The sequence below is a fragment of the Bos grunniens genome, chromosome 1, assembly GCF_055505025.1.
Source record: "Bos grunniens cultivar Pamir isolate PY7600 chromosome 1, Bosgru_T2T1.0, whole genome shotgun sequence".
NCBI classification, from domain to species: Eukaryota; Metazoa; Chordata; class Mammalia; order Artiodactyla; family Bovidae; genus Bos; species Bos grunniens.
This window is the reverse complement of record NC_141165.1, coordinates 79,487,104-79,502,377: the sequence shown is the minus strand read 5'-3', so window position 1 is coordinate 79,502,377 and position 15,274 is coordinate 79,487,104. Positions and strand designations below refer to the sequence as shown.

Sequence of the window (15,274 nt, the reverse complement as noted above, 5' to 3'; positions counted from 1 at the left end):
ATTTATCCTTCTACTGTACCCTATGAAAGGTCAGAGATGGTCACCAATCAGTATATTAAATGACTTAAAAAGAAAAATCAGTCATCAAATTTTTTCCCTCCCTTCACAGTAATTCTCAATTTCTCTACCCCCAAACTCTGGTTCTCCATTTATCTCTTTAAAAAGTGTTCTGAAGGAAGATGTAGGTGAGTTTGGGTCTTAGCCCCACCACCTACTACACGATGGGAGGGTTGAATAAGTAACACAGTACTGTTCCTTGGGGTTTGCCCAGCACATCGTAGGAGGCATTTTTGTTCACTTCCCATTTCCCTCTCTACCTCTCTTTCTGCTTCTTTTCTAGAGAAAGCAGATACTTTTATTCACCAAAGTAGCATAGGAATATTTCCTGGGGTGAAATCCCTGCTCCAGATGGTTTAGGGGGGATGAGGAATGGAAGGAGCCAACTTTACTTCCTGCTCATTCTCATGATGAGGAGGAGACCCATCACTCAAAGAAGGTGGACCTAGAAGAAAGGGAGCAAGAGTCAGAACGTTTCTGGAAATTTCAGTATGTAATGGGCCATGGAAATTCCTCTAGGACCTATTTAAGAGAATACTTTAAAAATACATTTTTTAAAGAATATTTCAAGTTGAATGTTTTTGTTTGTTTCTTTGGTTGGTTTGGGACTCAGAATGTGTGGATGGGCAGAAGCAGCCCTCAGGGCAGCCAAGCTGTATCCCTCTTCTCTCCCAACTAGATCTACTCCAGGTTACTATGGGCTTCCTTGGTGACTTAGGTGTAAAGAATCCGCCTGCAATGCAGGACACACAGGCTCAATTCCTGGGTCAGGAATATCCCCTGGAGAAGGAAATGGCAACCCACTCCAATAGCCTTGCTTGGGAAATCCCAAGGACAGAGGAGTCTGGCAGGTTATAGTCCATGGGGTCACAAGTGTTGGACACGGCTTAACAACAAAACAACAACAACAGTGTAGTCATCACAAGTCTCAATGTGCTGAGGATGGAATATACACTGTTCTAGATTGGTAAATCTGAAAATAGCACTCTAAAGGAGGATCTGTTCTCTAGTAAAAGAAAACCACTTGTGTTTTCCATGTATGTAACATCATTATTCCACCCCAAAATCCTTGCCTATGCTTCTTTCAGAAATATTTCCCCTTCATCATCTTTCCAACACAGAATTCCCCTCAAAATTTCAAATCTCTTAGTAAAGTACATTTCTCTTCTAAATGTTCATAACCTACATCTCTCTTCTGATCCAATTTTCTCTTCTACTTCCATTTGAGTTCCAATGATTAATGTCCAATAATGTTTTATAACTTCTGTTAACTATAAACCTTGTGATACACTTTAACAGCAATGCTTAGCACAGTACCAGGCCCTTAATTCAGTTCAGTTCAGTCTCCCAGTCGACCCCAGGAATTGCAGCACGCCAGGCCTCCCTGTCCATCACCGACTCCAGGAGTTCACCCAAACTCATGTGCACTTAGTCAGTGATGCCATCCAGCCATCTCATCTGTCGTCCCCTTCTCCTCCTGCCCCCAATCCCTCCCAGCATGAGGGTCTTTTCCAATGAGTCAACTCTTCCAATGAGGTGGCCAAAGTATTGGAGTTTCAGCCTCAGCATCAGTCCTTCCAATGAACAATGAACACCAAGGACTGGTCTCCTTTAGGATGGACTGGTTGGATCTCCTTGCAGTCCAGGGGACTCACAAGGCATCAATTCTTCGGCACTCAGCTTTCCTTACAGTCCAACTCTCACATCCACACATGACCACTGGAAAAACCATAGCCTTGACTAGATGGGACCTTTGTTGGCAAAGTAATATCTCAGCTTTTTAATATGCTATCTAGTTTGATCATAATTTTCCTTCCCAAAAAAAAAAAAATTTTCCTTCCAAGGAATAAGCGTCTTTTAACTTCATGGCTGCAGTCACCATCTGTAGTGATTTTGGAGCCCCCCAAAATAAAGTCTGACACTGTTTCCACTGTTTCCCCATCTATTTCCATAAAGTGATGGGACCAGATGCCATGATCTTCGTTTTCTGAATGTTGAGCTTTAAGCCAACTTTCTCACTCTCCACTTTCACTTTCATCAAGAGGCTTTTTAGTTCCTCTTCACTTTCTGCCATAGGGATGGTGTCATCTGCCTATCTAAGGTTATTGATATTTCTCCTGGCGATCTTGATTCCAGTTTGTGCTTCTTCCAGCCCAGCATTTCAATTTCTGCCATAAGGGTGGTGTCATCTGTACATCTGAAACCTCAGATATAAATATATTGATATTTCTCCTGGCAATCTTGATTCCAACTTGTGCTTCCTCCAGCCCAGCGTTTGTCATGATGTACTCTGCATATAGGTTAAATGAGCAGGGTGACAATATACAGCCTTGACATACTCCTTTTCCTATTTGGAACCAGTCTTTTGTTCCATGTCCAGTTCTAACTGTTGTTTCCTGACCTGCATACATGTTACTTAAGAGGTAAGTCAGGTGGTCTGGTATTCCCATCTCTTTCAGAATTTTCCACAGTTTATCGTGATCCACATAGTGAAAGGCCTTGGCATAGTCAATAAAGCAGAAATAGATGTTTTTCTGGAACTCCTTGCTTTTTCCATGATCCAGCAGATGTTGGCAATTTGATCTCTGGTTCCTCTGCCTTTTCTAAAACCAGCTTGAACATCAGGAAGTTCACGGTTCACATATTGCTAAAGCCTGGTTTGGAGAATTTTGAGCATTACTTTACTAGCATGTGAGATGAATGCAATTGTGTGATAGTTTGAGCATTCTTTGGCATTGCCTTTCTTTAGGATCAAAATGAAAACTGACCTTTTCCAGTCCTGTGGCCACTGCTGAGTTTTCCAAATTTGCTGGCATATTGAGTGTAGCACTTTCATAGCATCATCTTTCAGGATTTGAAATAGCTGAACCGGAATCCCATCACCTCCACTAGCTTTGTTCATAGTGATGCTTTCTAAGGCCCACTTGACTTCACATTCCAGGATGTCTGGCTCTAGGTGAGTGATCACACCATCGTGATTATCTTGGTCGTGAAGATCTTTTTTGTGCAGTTCTTCTGTGTATTCTTGCCACCTCTTCTTAATATCTTCTGCTTCTTTTAGGTCCATGCCATTTCTGTCCTTTATTGAGCCCATCTTTGCATGAAATGTTCCCTTGGTGTCTCTAATTTTCTTGAAGAGATCTCTTGTCTTTCCCATTCTGTTGTTTTCCTCTATTTCTTTGCATTGATTGCTGAGGAAGGCTTTCTTATCTCTCCTTGCTATTCTTTGGAACTCTGCATTCAAATGGTAATGTCTTTCCTTTTCTCCTTTGCTTTTTGCTTCTCTTCTTTTCACAGCTATTTGTAAGGCCTCCTCAGACAACCATTTCGCTTTTTTGCATTTCTTTTCCATGGGGATGGTCTTGATCCCTGTCTCCTGTACAATGTCATGAACCTCAGTCCATAGTTCATCAGGCACTCTATCAGATCTAGTCCCTTGAATCTATTTCTCACTTTCACTGTATAATCATAAAGGATTTGATTTAGGTCATACTTGAATGGTCTAGTGGTTTTCCCTACTTTCTTCAATTTAAGTCTGAATTTGAAGATAAGGAGTTCATGATCTGAGCTACAGTCAGTTCCCAGTCTTGTTTTTGCTGACTGTATAGAGCTTATCCATCTTTGGCTGCAAAGAATATAAACAATCTGATTTCGGTGTTGACCATCTGGTGATGTCCATGTGTATCCTCTCTTGTGTTGTTAGAAGAGGGTGTTTGCTATGACCAGTGTGTTCTCTTGGCAAAACTCTATTAGCCTTTGCCTTGCTTCATTCCGTACTCCAAGGCCAAATTTGCCTGTTACTCCAGGTGTTTCTTGACTTCCTACTTTAGCATTCCAGTACCCTGTAATGAAAAGGACATTTTTTGAGGGTGTTAGTTCTAAAAGGTCTTGTCAGTTCAGTTCAGTCACTCAGTTGTGTCTGACTTTTTGTGACCCCATGTATCGCAGCACACCAGGCCTCTCTGTCCATCACCAACTCCCAGAGTTCACTCAGACTCACGTCCATCAAGTCAGTGATGCCATCCAGCCATCTCATCCTCTGTCGTCCCCTTCTCCTGCCCCCAAGCCCTCCCAGCATCAGAGTCTTTTCCAATGAGTCAGCTCTTCGCATGAAGTGGCCAAAGTACTGGAGTTTCAGCTTCAGCATCATTCCTTCCAAAGAAATCCCAGGGCTGATCTCCTTTAGAATGGACTGGTTGGATCTCCTTGCAGTCCATGGGACTCTCAAGAGTCTTCTCCAACACCACAGTTCAAAAGCATCAATTCTATGGTGCTCAGCTTTCTTCACAGTCCAACTCTCACATCCATACATGACCACAGGAAAAACCATAGCCTTGACTAGACGAACCTTTGTTGGCAAAGTAATGTCTCTGCTTTTGAATATGCTATCTAGGTTGGTCATAACTTTCCTTCCAAGGAGTAAGTAAAGGTCTTGTAGGTCTTCCTAGACCCATTCAACTAATAGGACACTCAATAAATACTTTTTGAATTAATGAAAGAATTTATTTCCAGTAGTTCACAGTAGTCTTTCTGTTATTCACTTTTACTCTCTTTTTTAATGAGGACTGTAGGTATATGGATGAAGTAGAGCTGTAGGTATTAACATTTCTCCTGATAGTAGTAATGCGTATTATTATTATTCTAATTCTTATTATTTGATATTGGACAATAGTTTTTACATATGTTTCTTAAAAATTATGAAAACAAAACATTGTTTTTGACTTTAGCTAAGTCATGTTGAAAAAGAAAAGGACTTGATTAGGGAGTCATGAGAAGGAAGCTCTTGATAATCCCTAAAGGATTTGTCTGTTACTGTTGTAAATTAAGATTAAATATGCAAAAACACAGCAATTTAGGATTTATTTGGTGAAAAAATTCCAACTTCCTGCCTTTTAGAATTTAATATTGCTAAGACATGTAACTGGAAACAAGAAATTTCATAGTTAATAATCATATTTAACAATGGTTTTTCACACTGACAGAGTTCTTTATGTAAATAAACCACTTTGCACTCATGGATTAAGATCCCAGATAAGGTTGAAGACACAAGAACACAGAAAGAGAGGTTGGGTTTCCTGACCGTATTCAGCAGTTGAATACTAATATTGAAATAAGAAACCAGTATGGGTATGCCTGGTAAGATATGCACATCTGAGACTTTTTTTTTTAAATAATGAAGTTAAAAAAATTACTTCATTGAAGAACTGTTCAACAACGAAAAAAGCAAGAAGAAAAACTCACCATTAAACTATTAGATCAGATCAGATCAGCTGCTCAGTCATGTCCAACTCTCCATGACCCCATGAATCGCAGCACATCAGGCCTCCCTGTCCATCACCAACTCCCAGAGTTCACTCAAACCCATGTCCATCGAGTCAGTGATGCCATCCAGCCATCTCATCCTCTGTCATCCCCTTCTCCTCCTGCCCCCAGTCCCTCCCAGCATCAGAGTCTTTTCCAATGAGTCAACTCTTATTACTCTGAGATTAATGCTTTTACAATGTGGGTACATTGTCTTCTATTTTATTACACATACATCTTATTAGTGCAATCTCCAGTCATATTTGGTTAAAACATTAGATTCATTACAAACATATACAATTTTATATTTTGCTGTTATAATTTTTAGTATATTCTTTATCAATATATATCATTTGGAAACATAATTTTTAGTTCATTTTTTATTGGAGTATAGTTAATTTATAATATTGTGTTAGCTCCAGATATACAGCAAAGTGATTCTGTTATACATATATATATACATATATATGTATAAATCTGTATCTTTTTCTATTCTTTTCCATTGTGGGTTATTGCAAGATATTGAATATATTTCCCTGTGCTGTTTATATTATACATGGTAGTTTACATCTGTTAATCCTATGCTCCCAATTTATTCCTCCACCCTTTAACGTTTGGTAAACACAAGTTTTCCCAATGTTCACAGTATAATAACTTATTTCATTTTAACTCATACTGTTGTGAACATTTGGGTGGGTGCATGATTCTTTTTGAATTAGTATTTTCTTTTGCCCAGGAGTGGAATTGCTGGATTACATGGTAACTCTATTTTTAGTTTTTTTTTTTTTTTTTTTTAAGAAAACCTCCATACTTTTTTTTTTTTTTTTACTATAATAGCCAAGATATGGAAGCAACTTAAGTGTCCATCCAGCTGAATGGATAAAGAGGTTATGGAATAAACCATAAAAAATGATGAAATAATGACATTTGGAGCAAATTGAGTAGCCTCAAAATTGTACTAAGTGAAGTAAATCTTGCTCTACTTCATCCAGGAGAAGTATGAATCTCTTCTGCATTCCTCATTTTAAGACCAATTTGAGCAGGGACTCTTGAACTTTAATTTGTTTTTGAATCATCGGGAGAGGTATGTAAAACAGAAACTGCCAAGCCCTAATCCCAAGAGTGCCACTTTCAGAAAGTCTGGCTAGGGTCTAAGAGTGTGCATTTCTAGTAATCCCTAGATATTGCTGATTCTCCTGGCTTGGGGACCACGCTGTTGAAAGCAACTGAATTGGAGTATCTGTTTAGAAGGTGGAACCGGGATAGTGAGGATACAAGGGAGATGTATTCACTTACCTAAAACAAAGCACAAGATGTAAGAATCCAAGCAGAACCTTTTCCTGAAAAAGAACGGAGAGAAGGACCACCAGATTCTCTCACCATGCCCTCGGGGACTCCTGTTGATGCCTTCCCTCTTAATGCCACATCTCAGTGATGAGGAACTTTCCTGTTAATGTTCTAGGCCCATACCCCATCTCTTGGCACCCTGATAAATAGCTGAGACAAGATAGATTGTTCAAAATCACTTTACTAATACTAAACACCAACTGGAAGAGAACAAAGGACAAGAAACAAACAAACAAACAGTTTCGATGCAGGATACAGGATGCTTGGGGCTGGTGCACTGGGATGACCCAGAGGGATGGTACGGGGAGCGGGTGGGAGGGGGGTTCAGGATGGGGAACACGTGTACACTCGTGGCGGATTCATGTTGATGTATGGCAAAACCAATACAGTATTGTAAAGTAATTAGCCTCAAATTAAAATAAATAAATTTAAATTAAAAAATAGTAAACAAACAAACAAAAAGTCTAATTTACATAGTATGGATATCTGATGATACTGTGTTAGTGGGTTCTTAAAAACTATAGCCCTGAGTCACTTCCACCTCCTGTTCCAGCTCAGCTGTATTGCAGCTATAGGGTCTTGGCCTCTTACCTAGCTATCTTGCTTTCCAGAACCCCATCTGCCTCCATATGGCTGGAGAACCATGTCCCATTTTCCTTCGCACATGCTGTCTTCTGTTACTCTGTGACTGATGCTGGTTAAGGCCAATCCACTTGGTTTAGCTTGAGGGATATTCTTCTTTCTCTAGCAACTAGCAGGCTAAAGCCACCAGAACCCAGACCCTTCTCAGTAGATATGAATACACAAAGCAGCATGACCATTTAATCACAACACAATCCCTAGCATGTGCGAAACAAAAATTGTATACTTATGGTAATTAGGCTGTGGGGGAAGGGTAATGGCTCTCTCGCTAAGTGAATATGAAGTTGTATGCAATTAGACTGACTAAAGGAAACTGAAATATTCAGTCAGTCTTTGTATAGTCAGTGGATTTTAATTAGGGTCCTTGAATCACTGTGTGACCACAAAGGATGAATATAACATGCATGCATGAATGCTATGGGGCAAAAATTGGAGAAATGACACAGAGCACTTACTGTATACTGTGATTGAATGTAGCATGCAGTTTCTGAGAGAGAGAGTTGTCTCAAATAGAGTAGACTGTCTTAGAAGATAATACAGGTTGTCTGTTACTGGATACATTCAAACCAGATTTCCCTTTCAAATTTCACTTCTTCCATCAAGCCTTCTGATATACTGCCTTTCCCATGTTCCTGGATTTTCTCCTGAAACACTCATTTTATCTTCTCTGACTTGCCTTTCTGCTTTTACTCTTGCCCCTTATAATTCATCACAGTTAGAGCAGTAGTTAAAAAATGTGAAATATATCGTTATGCTTGCATGTGTGCTAAGTCACTTCAGCCACATCTGTCTCTTTGTGATCCTATGGACCATAGCCTGCCAGGCTCCTCTCCAAGGGATTCTCCAGGTGATAATACTGGAGTGGTTTGCCATGCTCTCCTCCAGGGGATCTTCCTCACCCAAGGATCAAACTCAAGTCTCTTACGTCTCCTGCATTGGCAGGTGGGTTCTTTACCGTTGGAATACCTGAGGAAGATACAAAGAGGGGACATTTTAGTTTTTAAAGATTTTAAAACATTTTCATTTAAAAAATTTTTAAAACTGGTGGTTGTTAAAGATCAACAAACTGACAAATAACCTAATCATTTACTTCTTCTCCAGCCAAACTGCCTTATTCAACCCGTGCTTTAGAGATAGAGAAAGGAAAAGCCCATGCGATTGACTAGCCCAAGGTCATGTGGCAGAGCCGAGACAAGTTCTTTCCACTGCATCATCCTGGAATTTCTTAAACACTCCAGCCAGACTTACACCTTTTCTCTAAAGAAAGCAAGGCAGAGTTCAGAGCCCTTATTTTTAAACCCACATTAAATGGAAACCTTTGGAAGAGCAGGTGGTGGTAATGCTATGAATCTGGCTCAGCAAGGGAACACTGAGGTCATGATATTTTTCACATTTAGTAACTTCAAAAATATAGGGATGATGTAAACTTCCTAAGACTTGTTTCCAACCTAGTGATACTGGTAACTCTGGACAGGAGTGTGTACCATTGGTCAGAACAGGGACCTGTGTGGCCAATGAGCTCTCTCTAGTCAAGAAAGATGCTCTGGTAATGCTTTCAGATGGCTGTCTTGGATTCACATCCTGCTTACAGTAACACTAGCAAGCCTGCTTGAATTTCCTATTAGATACATGACAAAAATATCCTATGATGCTAAGAAGTCGCAAAGACCAAAAAGAACCTACTTCATAGGGTTGAAAGATTTAATGAGTGAACACATTTCATGTGCTTTGCACATACTCTGGCACTTAGTAAGTGCTCACTAAATGTCACTTTAAAATAAAAACAGGTTGAAATGAGAGTGAATTTGAATGTTTGATTTTTGAATTAAATTGGGCTACTCTGCCTATCCTGAGCTCTGTATAAAGGAACCCACCCTCAACAGAAGCATTAGACAATCATGGATCAGATCTGAAAGGGACATTCATAGTCATCACCCGGTTACAAATGAGGTAATTGAGGAAACAGACAAAGAAAAACAACAGTAACACCATATAGACAGACTTAATCCAAGGCAGTGACAAAACTGGAATTAGAAAGCAGATCTCTTTTTTCTCAAGTCCATTGCTTTCTTCTCTGCCCTAGACACCAATATTTCTTTTTATTGTATTATACTTTGCATTTGGCCCACTTTAAAAATTTTTTCCACATTAAATACTCTTAGCTCCCTGTCATTTGTTGTGGTTGTAACTCCCTGAGGATACAAGAAATAGCCCCACTTTTGGACTAAAGGACTTAAGTAAGTTGATAGTCATTCTACCTATCCTACCGGAAGACTTCATCACCATACCATATAGAGTTCATTACATAGGGGATCACAAGTAGTAGATCTTATTTAAAGACACTTCAAGATCTAAAATTTGGTGAATTCTATATTCATAATGACAATTCTGACCCATTTGGAGTGGTTCCCAAATATAATGTATAAGAAATAGGTAAAATAGTTAACATCCAAAATGCTTGGTTAAATGGCCGTTTAAAAGATAAGTATCAATAATTTAGAATCATGTTCATACAGTATTTTGTTCCCAAACAAAAAGGATAAATAATGAGCTAAAGTGTGTTTTAATAATAGTTCTGTTGCTAATATACCTTAAATTGGGGACAATTAACATTTTCCATTTGTGGAGAATAATCCTTGTGCTAATTTTAATTGGAAACTGTTGTTCATTTTGTAAAAATGTCCCCATGAATTTATTATCAAAAATAGAAAAAAAACTAAAAAAATATTTTTGACTAACTTGATTCCAGCCATGTAGCCCTATAGCTTTGTGTGTGTGTAGTAAGTTGCTTCAGTCATGTCCAACTTTCTGATGCTATGGACTGTAGCCTGCCAGGCTCCTCTGTCCATGGGATTTTCCAGGCAAGAATACTGGAGTAGGTTAGCAGGCCCTCCTCCAGGGGATCTTCCTGACCTAAGGAGAGAACCCGCATCTCTTACATCTCCTTCATTGGCAGGTGGATTCTTTACCACTAGCGCCACCTGGGAAACTTAGGTGTAGCTCTGCATTTTTCTGTAGAGCTCTCATCTGTAGCTTTGCATTTTTCCATAAATCAACTAAATTTTCCTTTTAATTTATACATAAACTACAGGATGTTTCAGCTCTACTTGATTGATCTTCAACTGGTACTTAGCTTCAGAAGAAAAGTTAAGCAATTTGTTTCTGTGTTGAAGGGGATGGACAAAGCTAATGTTCACCCCTCAGCTATTAGAGATGCCTGCTTGCTTTCTCAGCAGTTTATCATATCAAAGAAGTAAAAAGAATGTGAAGGGTCAAAAATAAAAACCTGAGTCTGAGTTCAGGCTCTGGTGCTGTATACCCTCTGATTCTCAGATAGGTCACTTTTCATTTCTGAATTCAGTTTCTTGATGTGTAAAATAAGAGGAATCCACTCGATGAGTCAACTCCCTCCTTCAATAAGTCAAGAACCTGTCAATAAATACCAAAGGTTTAGGAGAGGGCACAATAAAATTCTTTCTACACTCCCACGTGCCTAGGAATGACTTAGCAGCAGAAAATAGCCATGTTCCTCTCAATGTGGATTTAGCTTCTTCCAATCCCAAGCAGCTGGACAAGTAAGCAGATGTCTAGGTTCTACTGCAGAAGGAAATACAAAGTTGCCTACATTTCTCAAATTTTCCCTGAAAGATATTTTGAGATTTTTCACTTCCATGTTCAGTGGTCACTAAACCCTTCCAATCTCATATTTCTATGTGGGTGACATTTCTTGTGGGTCCATTTGCTGCTTGTAACACACACTCAGTGCCAAGTTTAAATTCTAGTTTCTCTGACCTGGATCACTTCCACAGCCTTCCAATCAAAACTTAGCTTCATTCTCCCTCAATCTCTTCTTCTTCCTGTCCCAGGTTGATCTCTGTAGGACAAAAATCTGACCTTGACTAAGACCTCTTCCAAAAGTAGGTGACTACTGATTGCCATCAGGATAAAATCTAACCTCACCTTTGACTGATTTGGTCCAAACCAATGTTTCCAATCTAAGGTCCCTCTCGACCCTTATCCACACATCCTATGTTCTACCTCAATGAAACATGTCTTCCTCTGGAATAGCATCATATTACATTTATCAAATAGTCTCAGGGTGCCAGGTGTTTCACATATATTTTCTTATTTAATCAAAGAAAGCTATTATCAAAGGTATTCAAAGGTATTATCTCAGTTTTCAAGAGAGATTTGGCAACTTGCTCAAGAACACCTCAGGTCTCAGAAGGGTGAGTAGGACTCAGACATAGTCTGTATCTGCATGCTCCTCCTACTTGCTCATGCTGCCTTCCTAAAGACATTTTGCACTTTTCACTTCTTTATACTCTTTCTTCATTCTGGAATCTTCTTTCCATTTCTACCTCTTCCACTCATTTCTGAGGCTCATCCACAATGTCATATGCTCTGAATATTTTTTACATTATTCTAATGAAATATCCTCTTCTCTGTGCTCCAGTATTTTGTTCATAGACCCACATAACATTAGGAATTATAGTAGAGATGCTTGTGTGCATTTTTTAGACTCCTATGGAAATGTAAGGTCTGGGGGGCAAAGGCCATGTTAATTCCACATCTGGTATTCAGTACAATTCCTGGAACTTGGTAAGGAGTCATGAATTATCTTTTGAAATGAATGAATACACAAATTAATAAATATTTCTATATTCTCTTTCTTATACTCATTGCTAAATTTAGATCAGACAAAAATATGGCAAAGCAAACACTAAACATTGCACAGTATTAGCTACAGGTTGGCACAGAAAGAAAACTCAGAAAAAAGCAAGGCTCAAACTTCAAAACTAATGAATCTGTACTCAAGATAAAACTGATTACTCCTAAAATACACTGCAACCATTTCCCTGTAAATGATGTTTTAAAAGGTTCTACTGATACCATAGTTAAAAATAGCCATTTTGTCTAAATTGCTCAAACATTATTTGGCTTCTAATCTGAGCATCAAATAAACTCCCAGATTTTCCATGGGGATAGGTGGTGGTGTTTTCTCACACAAACTTACAGCTAGGCAGAGGGTTGGGTGTGTTCCAGAGTGAGCACCACATTTGATTTTATTACAACAACAATGACAATTACAAAGATACAAGCACATGGCTACATCTAAGGCTTTTGTGGAAAGCATTTCTGCAGTCAGGCAACCAGACTTCCCAGACTTAGTCAGACATGACTATTTACTCACTGAGGGAAGAAAATGTCTTAGTAATCTAACTTGCCAAGAAGATATCATTTGTATGGAACCTGCTAGCTGTTTCAGAGAACGTAAATAAAGGCACATCCATGCCAGTAAACTGAGCTTCACATCTCTGAGATAGCATTAATGAAAGAACTCTCTGTGGGGAGCATTTGTTAAACACACCAAGGCTCCTCTACAGCATCACTCCTCTCCAGGCTCTCCAGGCCCCCGTCTCTGCCCTAGAAGGCAGGGATCTATGCCATCATCACTTTCCTGTCCCCTCTCCCTCACATGAGGGCCAAAATATTCCTAAAAAAAAGGTTGTATCATGTTGCAAGTGTTCATGTGAGTCTAAAACACCCTCACCACCTAGAAAGATGGAACAAGGCTTTCAAGGCCTGCCTGACTTCAAGCATGAATGCCCTCTCCCATCCCCCAAAACTCCTACAAGTCACCGTCCTTCAAACTACTGCTCAATTATCACTTTCCCAAAGAAGTGGCCCAGCTTCAATTCATTCGAAACCTTTTTCTGAATAGCCATCTCTATTTTCTTCTGGGGTCTGTATTGAGTTTTTCATTTTTAAGTTGTAAAAGTCAAGGGCAGAAACCATGTCTTGTTTTTTTTTGTTTTTTTTTTTTGTATCTTGCAAGGCACTAAATGAACTGTATAATCATGCAAATTTTTATGTTTTCTGAATGAATGACTAATAAGCATATGAGTTTCTTGTGGTTAAACCTAAGAAAGATTTAGTCATGACTGCCTTTTTCTCATAGAAAAATTCCTGATCTCAAAGTATAATCTCAATAAAGAAGATCTGAGTCAGGGTGTGGAGAGCTATGAAGCCTCAAATATTAAGAGGCAAGAAGTCACATCATACCCATGGACCACTTTCATGAATCCAAATGTGATTTTGTACTAGTCTGGCTCTCAGTGTCCTGTCGAAATCTAATTTGTAAATTCCAGCAGGCTAGTCTTGTAAAGATTCAAAAAAGAAAAAACAGGATATGAAGGAAAGATGAATGTCATGGATAGTAAAAATCATTGAAAGTGATGGCTGATAAATGTTTTTCCAAATAGTTCTTTCTCTTCCTGTCTTCCAGAGTCTTTTGGAAGCAGAGTATCCTCAGTGTCTCATGTTGCAGTTGAAGAAACAGGTGCAGAGAGAACAGCTTACCCAAGTCCACGGGGCAGTAAGTGATAGAGAAACAGTATGAAAGCAGGAGGTGGCAGTGGACCTTACACTGGACTCATGTTATGATACCCTGACTAAACCGCACTTCCAGCTGCTCGTCTGTGAAAGGCTAGTCATCTGTTTACTTTGCTCCTCACAGAATCATCTAAGAAGAAAACTTAAGACTTTGCCCCAGATTTACAGCCTGTTCAAGGGCCCATAACTCCAGGGTATAGTATTGAGATGTTGATATGTAACTTTCACACATGAAATTTGACTTTCCTAAGATATATTTTAATTTAGGCTAAGTTATTTTTAAGTTGAAATAAAAACATCCTAATTTTGCAAAAGCTCAACATATTTAATATCCATCAAATGCATTACATATATATGGATTATTAGTAATTTGTTAAAGTCACTGATATGGAGTGGAATAAGGGAAGCCAGGGACTAGGCCTGGCTAAGGGTCTTCTCCAGAGACAGGTGTCAGTGGAGCCAGAAGAATCCCAGACTGAAGACCAAAATTTGCTAGTTTGAAAGAACAATATTATTAAATTTATTTATTATTAAGTCTACTGATTTCCTGTTTCCCAATCCACTGGTATTTGATTTAATCTCTATTTAATCCTTTCTAATACTTTTTTCAAGTTCACTTTATTAGTGTTTATCTAACTTACTATCTTTTATACTTGGTTACTTCCCTCTTTGATTTACAAGAAAAGCAGTAAGAAATAGTCTGCATTTGAGTGTAGTTTTGACTCTGAATCAATGAATACATTATTACAGCTATTTTCATGTATGAATAAATAGTGATCTATCTCTATGATGTCATATTACACAACACAAATCTTTTTAAATGCTTTTTAAGCTTTTCATCACAAGCAAAAATTTCTAAACCATTTTATACAGCATTTTTCCAAATTTTAACATATTTTTATGCTTCGAGGAAACTCATTGTTACTTTTCTTTAAATGATTGTTTTATAGATGAATTTTGTTTTCTTCCTGTGCCTTTATATTTTCCAACTTTTTAAAATCATGATTAAATTATAATCACTTAAGAAAATTTTTCTATTCAATTTTCTATCATTTTTCTAAAAGATAATTAAGAAAATAAATAGCATATATGGAAAATGCTTGCATTAAGTTTAAGAACATATTAAGTATGTACTACAGTCTCAACCATGGAAAATTTAATTACACAGACAAAAAGATTGTAAGTGAATAGGCAAAAAATTAACTATTGTGTTCCTTTAATTGGGGAGTTATGGATTAAATTTATTTTCTTCAGTATTTTTCCAAATTTTTGCAATAAGATAAAATGAATTTTATAAAAAGACAACACATGATTGTTGTTTGTTATAAAGGCTTATCCCTCATCTCTGCATGAACACAAGGCTGCTATTCAAAGAGAATTCCAACCACTCTCCTTGCCTCTTTCCTTGTTCCTCCCAGTTTATTCTTGATAATGCCAATAGGTTCTTTAAAATCACTTTCTTTCTTTCTTTAACTTTCTAATCACAGGGGATTCCATGATCAGAACCCTTCAAAGATTCTCTCACTGCCTA

The 15,274-nt window shown here is 38.3% G+C and overlaps 1 long non-coding RNA gene across 1 annotated transcript in view; it reads right to left on the bottom strand.

The window, feature by feature from the left end:
- Positions 1-6,126: 6,126 nt before the first annotated feature.
- LOC147379736 (uncharacterized) overlaps positions 6,127-15,274 on the bottom strand; it is a 28,890-nt gene continuing 19,742 nt past the window's right edge. Inside the window, exon 3 of the long non-coding RNA XR_015163561.1 lies at positions 6,127-8,313. This is a non-coding gene — a long non-coding RNA (uncharacterized LOC147379736). The remainder of the gene's footprint in view (positions 8,314-15,274) is intronic.